The sequence below is a fragment of the Mandrillus leucophaeus genome, unplaced genomic scaffold (assembly GCF_000951045.1).
Source record: "Mandrillus leucophaeus isolate KB7577 unplaced genomic scaffold, Mleu.le_1.0 Scaffold1105, whole genome shotgun sequence".
Lineage (NCBI taxonomy): Eukaryota > Metazoa > Chordata > Mammalia > Primates > Cercopithecidae > Mandrillus > Mandrillus leucophaeus.
In genome coordinates, this window is record NW_012099266.1 from 469,113 (window position 1) to 477,149 (window position 8,037).

Below are 8,037 nucleotides of genomic sequence, written 5' to 3' on the forward strand. Positions count from 1 at the left end.
GCCTCCCAAAGTGCTGGGATTACAGGCGTGAGCCACCACGCCCGGCTGACACTTCTTTTTCAACCCCTCCTCCCTCCCGAATGTGCTGTCCTTCCTAGTTTCCTTCCTACCAACCTCACCAGACCCACCTCTGCCACTACCTATGAATGCATAAGTCATTGAAACACACAAAGCTGCTTATATATCACACTCTCTCAGGCTTCTGTCAAAGTTCTTTCTGGAATGTTGTTTGCCACCTATCCTTTAAAATTCTGTTCAGTTATCTGTTTTCTTTGAAACTCATTGAATCCTCTAGCTAAGCTAATAATTTCTCCTAGATTACCATAGAAACTTTTCCATTGATTTTTGTTGTGTATCCCAGTGATGAGGTACACAGATTTTATTTTATTTTATTTTATTTTGTTTTATTTTATTTTATTTGAGACAGAGTCTCGCTCTGTCGCCCAGGCTGGAGTGCAGTGGCACGATCTTGGCTCACTGTAAGCTCCCCCTGCCCGGATTCATGCCATTCTCCTGCCTCAGACTCCCCAGTAGCTGGGACTACAGGCGTCCGCCGCCACGCCCAGCTAATTTATTTTTGTATTTTTAGTAGAGACAGGGTTTCACTGTGTTAGCCAGGATGGTCTCACTCTCCTGACCTCATGATCCACCCGCCTCGGCCTTCCAAAGTGCTGGGATTACAGGCGTGAGCTACCATGCCTGACCGGTACAAAGATTTTATAATCACTAAATCCTGGATTCTGATCTTTGTTCTAGCTGTAGTTAACTTTAAGGAACTGACTCTGCAGGCTTCCATTTCTTCATCTATACATTAGGGATAACCACAGTACCACCTTCGTAGGGCTACTGTGAGGATTTAACAAGACAACGCAGGCAAAGTGCTTAGCACATAGTGCAGGCCTTAGTAAAGGTCTCAATAAATATTAGCTATTATCATCGTATTATAATACCAATCTGGTCTTTAAGGACATGTCTGGCACATACAATGTCTGGCAAATAAATGCTTAGAAAAGCTTTGTTGGAATGCATATTGATTAAATGACACTTATTTCGCATCCCTAAATGATAGCTGAAAAGTTGATTTAGCAACACATACAGGGTTTAGAGATTGTTCTAAAATGTGGACTGGGGACTCCAGAATGGGAAAGTGAACAGTTTTTTCCCAAAAACCTCAAAATCATACAAATATCTCCAAGTCTTTACAACTCCATATTCAGTCACTACTTAAATATCTCCCTAGTTGATTTCTTACTCTTTAATTCTCCTGTCACTATAAATTCAAGCCTTTAGTATCTTCATACCACGTCCCAAATAAAGTACAGGGGACAGGGAGTATTCAAAGTGATCCTTCAGGGTGAAGCAAGGAAATACTAAAGCTTCTATTTTCTTCTGCTTTTTTTCTTTTTTCTTTTCTTTTCTTTTTTTTTTGAGACAAGTCTTTCTCTGTCACCCAAGCTGGAGTGCAGTGGCGTGACTCCATAGCTCACTGTAGCCTCCATTTCCTGGGCTCAAGTGATCCTCCCACCTCAGCCACCTAACTAGTTGGGACTACAGGCAGGCAACACCACACCTGGCAAGTTTTTAAAATTTTTAATAGACAAAGGTTTTTTCTGTGTTGCCTAGGCTAGTCTTGAATTCCTGAACTCAAGTGATCTTTCCTGCCTCAGCCTCCCAAAGTGCTGGGATTACAGGCATGAACTCCTGTGCCAGGCCTCTATTTCCATTTACTTATTTGAATTATTGTTACACAACATTTCAGGCATACAAAAGAGCATGGTTTATCCCTTCCAGATCCCATTCCCTTTTCTTCTTCCCTCAGGTAACCACCAACCTGAATTTCATGTTTATCATTTCCATATATGTTGCTTCTTTTTCAACACAGGAACACTCCTTTTTTAATCTGCCTAATGTGGCACCTAACTTTAAAAATATTTATGAGGCTGGGCGCGGTGGCTCACGCTTGTAATCCCAGCACTTTGGGAGACTGAAGCGGTCGGATCACCTGAGGTCGAAAGTTCGAGACCAGCCTGACCAACAGGGAGAAAACCTACCTCTATTAAAAATACAAAGTCAGCTGGGCATGGTGGCTCATGCCCGGGAGGCTGAGGCAACAGAACTGCTTGAACCTGGGAGGCAGAGGTTGCAGTGTGCCGAGATCGCGCCATCACACTCCAGCCTGGGCGGCAAGAGCAGAATTCTCCGTCTCAAAATAAATAAATAAATAAATATATAAATAAATAGATAAATAAATAAATAAACAAATGGTATTTTTTGCATATTTTTGTAAACAACATGGATCGAGAGCTTTAGACTAATTACTGTCTTTTTAAAAATCTCCCTATATGGCAGTATAAATTGTGAGGCATAAATGAAAAGATAAGTCAGACTCTGGAACTGGAAAGATGAAGCAACACAATGCATAGACTTGCTGGTAGAGAGTGAAAAGACAGATCCAGTATCTTTAATTTTTTTACCTTTAATGTCTGACAATACTTTTAACTTTTATTTGGACTCAGTAGTAGCAGAATAGCAGTGTAGCAGAAAATGAAGTTTGTGGTTTATCTTTCCCCAAGCCACACCAACCTCCAATACAATTATATTTCTCTAACTCAGGTCTACCCCAAGGAATTGCAGGAGCACCCACTCAAATGCCTTCCTTTTGGCTCTTTGGGGATGCCACAGTGATTCATTTGCATTCAAAATTGCTCATGCTGCTGTCTCTTCTGTACTTTGACATTGGCCTTTATCATCTCTGAGCTTCCTTTCATCAGACCTCTCCCATTGTTACAGCTCTAAAATCTGTCCTGATGCTCCTCTCCTGGGACATACGGCTCTGTGCCCATATCACCTCATGTTCTCCTTGTGGGATTAGCTGCTTCTATTGTAGGTGGGCTCCGGCCATCCCCAGCAGTTGTCCCAGGCTGTGTCGTAGGGACCCAGGTTTTTATGGTTCTCTTCTGGTGGATAGAGCTGCAGCAGACACCATAAGTGCTTTGACCAGATCTGCTGGGATCACTTTCACTATTTCTGTGCTTCAGTGCTTTTTTTCCTCTGCTTCACAGCACCTATATTTATTCTTTGGAGGACTGCTCTTGTGCAACTGGGGCTGTATTGCCAGTAAGCACAGAGCTGGGAGTTTAGGTCCCCTGGGGCAGCTCTTAACCAATGACTGCCAGATGATGGAGTAAGAAGACCCAGCTCCCTTGCTTCAGGTCAGGAAAACTCTGAGGTGTAATTTACATTTCAGATCTTCCTGAGGGAGAAAGCCAGTCTCAACTTTGTTTGCCTTTTTCCTCTTTCCTAGGAATGACTAAAACATCACGAAAAACTATCAGATTAGCAATATGGGAACAGCAATGGAACAGAAGGCATGTTATACACGTGAGGCCACTTTGGGCTCCAGACTGGAGGTGGGAGACCAGTTGTTAACCTTGGAGCTGGGTCATCAGGGCTGGCCTGTCTTTGAGAATAAGCTCCAAAATGCTGATTTTGAAGGGTGGTAAGCTAGTCTTGCTTCAGTTAGGTTTACCCTAGGAATACAGTATGGCTAATTTTTCAGGTGACTTTAAATGGGAGAGGAATAAAGAGAGCAAAGCCAGGAACTCACCTGATCTGAGCTTAACAAGGTGCAAAACACAGAGGTGGAGTGGAGAAATTTGTTTTGTTGTTGTTGTGATTGTGGTTTCTAGAGACAGGGCCTTGCTCTGTCACCCAGGCCGTAGTGTAGTAGCATAATCATAGCTCACTGCAGCCTCAAACTTCTGGGTTTCTAGGCTCAAGTGATCCTCTCGCCTCAGTCTCCTTAGTAGCTAGGACTACAGGAAGGTACCATCATGTCCAGCTAATTTTTTAAATTTTTGTAGAAATGAGGCCTCACTATGTTGCCCAACCTGGTCTTGAACTTCCAGCCTGAGGTGATCCTCCCACCTTGGCCTCCCAAATTGCTGGGATTACAATGATCTACTGGGCCCAGAGAGGAGAGAAAGTTTTAAACTATAGGACATGATCCATGTCCTAAAGTAGCTTACATTCTGGTTGTGAAAGGCTAGAAATCAATGTGTAAAAAGATAACCCTACAAAGCAATTTATAAGTGCAAAATAAATGGCAGAAATGAGAAACATTTCATTTATATATATGAAATTAGATGTGAAACATATTGAAGCAATGAATAGAAGGAAGAAATTGAAACTTTAAAATTATACTTATATTATGTATTTCTTAATTCGCTACAGTGACTATCTCATGACTGAAGTATGAGTTGGAGGTATATTACAATGTTAAACTAGTAATATTTATTTTTAATCAAATTCTTAATACTTCCAGAGAAAATCTAATTCTAAAGATAAGTGTACATGTAATGGCTTTCAATCACTTCTTAGATGAGTGGCTTATTTTAGAAAACAGTTTCTTAATTTCACAATGTATATCATAGTAAGACAAAGTAACAGATTAATGAATAGTAGAACATACTAGAATACACTGAATGTATTCTATTATGTTTGGGTTTTGAGAGATATTGAAGAAAGGAACATCTGCGTCTTGCAAAAGTAATTTCCTTTTATGAGGAGGCATCATATTTTCAGCGTAATATATCTGTATTTTAACTCATGGGAGAATTAGCTCTGTGATTTCTGTCTAGTAGCTAAAGCATTCTGAGCCTCAATTTCATCATCTGTTAAGGGAAAGAAGTGTAATATCTAGCTGATTGCATTTTGTGAGAATAAAGTGATGTATAAATATTTTATGCTTTATAAATACATAAAGCATTGCTATTTTTAATTCATAGAATGATGAAAACTGAATTCTGCTCTTTTATCTTCACTGTGATAACTGTAATAAATAAATATTTTCACAGATGTTTAACCTTTCATTTAAAGTAAGCATTGAAAATATTTCCCCTAGTTTTGCTTTTGACATTATTCCACTTTGTGATTGTCGTAGGTAATAACATCTTATGAAATAGAAGAACAAAGGCCAGATATATAGACTCACGTCTTTATCCCGTGCTTTGGGAGACTGAGGTTGGAAGATTGCTTGAGGACAGGAATTTGAGACCAGCCTGCGCAACATAGGGAGACTTTGTCTCTAAAAAAATTAAAAATAATTAGCCACACATGGTGGCATATGCCTGTAGTCCTAGTTATTTGAAAGAATTGCTTGAGCCAGGAATTTGAGGTTACAGTGAGCTGTGATTGTGCCACTGCACTCCAGCCTGGGTGACAGAAACAGTATCACTAAAAAAGATAGAGGACACAGTATTGGCTTAAAATGCCCAGATTTCAGGCTGGTTTTTTTTTTTTTTTCATGTTAAATGTCCAGTGATCTTGGACAAGTCTCTTAACATCTTCATCTAATTCAGAGTTTTATTGTGAAGCCTCCATGAAATAATGCATGAAAGGTGCTTTGTAAAATAAGTGCTGGGTAAATGTAAAGAAATATCATTAAAGTACATTATGCCTTGTGACATCTGTAGCCTGTTGCTCATCTTTCGTTTGTATATCTAGTGTACTGATGTTTGGTGATCCATGAGTAGTTCTTCAAAAAACATTTATTGTGCTTCTACTATATATCTGCACTCTGCCAGTCATTGGAGATGTAGCAATGAACAAAACGGACGTGGTCCCTACCTTCATAGAGCTTATGATTTAGAGGAGAAACAAATAGTAAACAATCACTCAAATAACTATGCAATTGCAATTGCGATAAGTACAGGGAAAGAAATGTACAGGGTCATTTGAGTACATAGGCTGGAGAGAGAATTCTCAATGGGTCTTTCACATTCCTTCACAACTTTCAAACAGACTGATCACCCTTTGCTCTGGACTACCTTTTTAAAGGAAGTTTGCATAGCAAACAGCATTGGAAGATAGCATCACCCTTGAGAGCAAAGCACAAGGATGCTTACTGCCCATATAAGAAACTTCGGCTCCCTAAGCTCAGGGTTTCTCTTCTGTCATGCACCTTATTGTGTGTGCGGCTTCCATCGGGAGCCATCTGTGTTGTCCCACGAGACATGGGAATGAGAGAAACTAATGCAAATACACTGATGCTCTTGATGTTTGATATGCCATGAATAATAAAATCCTTTGCCTTTGAATCTGGAGTCTTATGTTTTCTGCTAGCATCCATGAAACTATAGCAAGCTAACTTGCTAGTTTGAAAGTAGGATAGAATCATAGACCTATTATAAAAGGGGATCAATTATAGGAAGTGGCCTCAGATTTAGCCTCCCTCCAGTTCTTTTTTTTTTTTTTCTTTGGATATATGGTCTTGTTCTGTTGCCCAAGTTAGAGTACAATGACATGATTACAGCTCATTACATCCTTGAACTCCTGGGCTCAAGTGATCCTCCCCACTCGGACTCCCGAATACCTAGGATTACAGGCATGTACCACCATGCCTGGCTAATTAAAAAAAAATTTTTATAGGGGTGGAGTCTCACTGTGTTGCCCAGCCTAGTCTTGAACTCCTAGCCTCAAACCATTCTCCCACTATAGACTCACAAAGTGCTGGGAATACAGGTGTAAGCCACACACCTGGACAAATATTTTTTCTGGATGTGTTCCCTTCTTTGCTAGGTGCATAGGCATCATCTGGTGTCTCCCTCTCTCGTTTTCTTGGAAATTCCTTTAGTATCCTGTGTTAAATCCTCTTGAGATTTCCTATTTATTTTCAGCATCCAGTGACTTCTTCTCTCTTGGTCTACTCATATTTGTAGAATATATTGTCCAAAAGCTTCCTGAGAAAAATATCCAGGAGGTCAATTTTTGTAACTGCACATATCTGAAAACGTCTTTATTTGACCGTTGAGTTTCGTTGATTGTTTGGATGGGCACAGAATTCTAGACTGGAATTAACTTTCGTCCAGAATTTTGAAGACTGCTTCATTGTCTCTAGAATTTTTTTGGTAAGTTCCTGTCAGGAAAAGCCAAATGGAAGAGACGTATAGGGAAGGTATGTGTGAAGAGGCGTAGGACTTTCATGCCCTCTCTGGAAATATCACCCTTCCAGCACCTCCATGTGTTCATTGGCCATTGCTGATTGACTCAATCTCTAGCCCCTTTTCCCTCCCTGGAGGTGGGGCTGAAAGTTCTGACCCTCTGGCCACATGGTTGTTGGTTTCTTTGACCACCAGCCCCATCCTCCCAGAGGTACCTACTTAACGTAAACTCAGGTATGGTTGAAAGGAACTTATTACAAATGAAATTATGAAAAAAACCTTTCACTCCTATCACTGAGGAAATTCCAAGGGTTTTAGAAGCTCTGTGCCAGGAACTGGGGATGAAGACAGAATATACATTTCTTATTATCACACATCACAGTATCAGAGACCTGTGGGTCCTTCCATTCTGGAAAATCATGTTTTTCTGTTTTGAAAAAATTTCTTAAATTATTTCATTGATGACTTGCAGTCTTCCTCTTTCCCTGTTTTGTTTTGTTTTGTTTGGTTTGGTTGTTTTTTTCCACCCTGAAACTTCAGTTGTTTGAATATTCTTTCTCCTGGATTGGTGCTCTAATTTTAAAAAATGTTTCTCGTTCTTATATTTAATGTATCTTTGTTTTGGTTCTACTTTTTAATGGTCCTGACTAACCCTACTACTGAGTTTTTCCTGTTATTTGTTATTGACTCATGCTTATGAGTGTTTGATTAAATAGTTGAATTTTACTTTAGGATGGTAGGAATGGGCCATTTTATGATTTTCACATTGCTTTGGTCAGAAATTGCATAGCATAGAAGACTCTCCTGATCTGAAAGTCCTGGCTAGGAGTATTTTAGAAGCCAAGTAAAGAAAGAGGGAAAGCTGTCTCAACATCCACTATCCACATGTTCCCTTAAGTCCTGTTTTTGGTGTAAGATTTTAATCCTCAGCAATGTCTGGTATCCACCGGTCCAGAATCCATTTATTTTACCCACTCCAAAGAATACACTTCACCCCAGCCCAGGTGGAGAAGGGACAAGTTGCTCAGCCGCACAGAGGAGATGGCGAAGGTTGCTGTGAGCTGAGATCGCACCACTACACTCCAGCCTGGAAGAC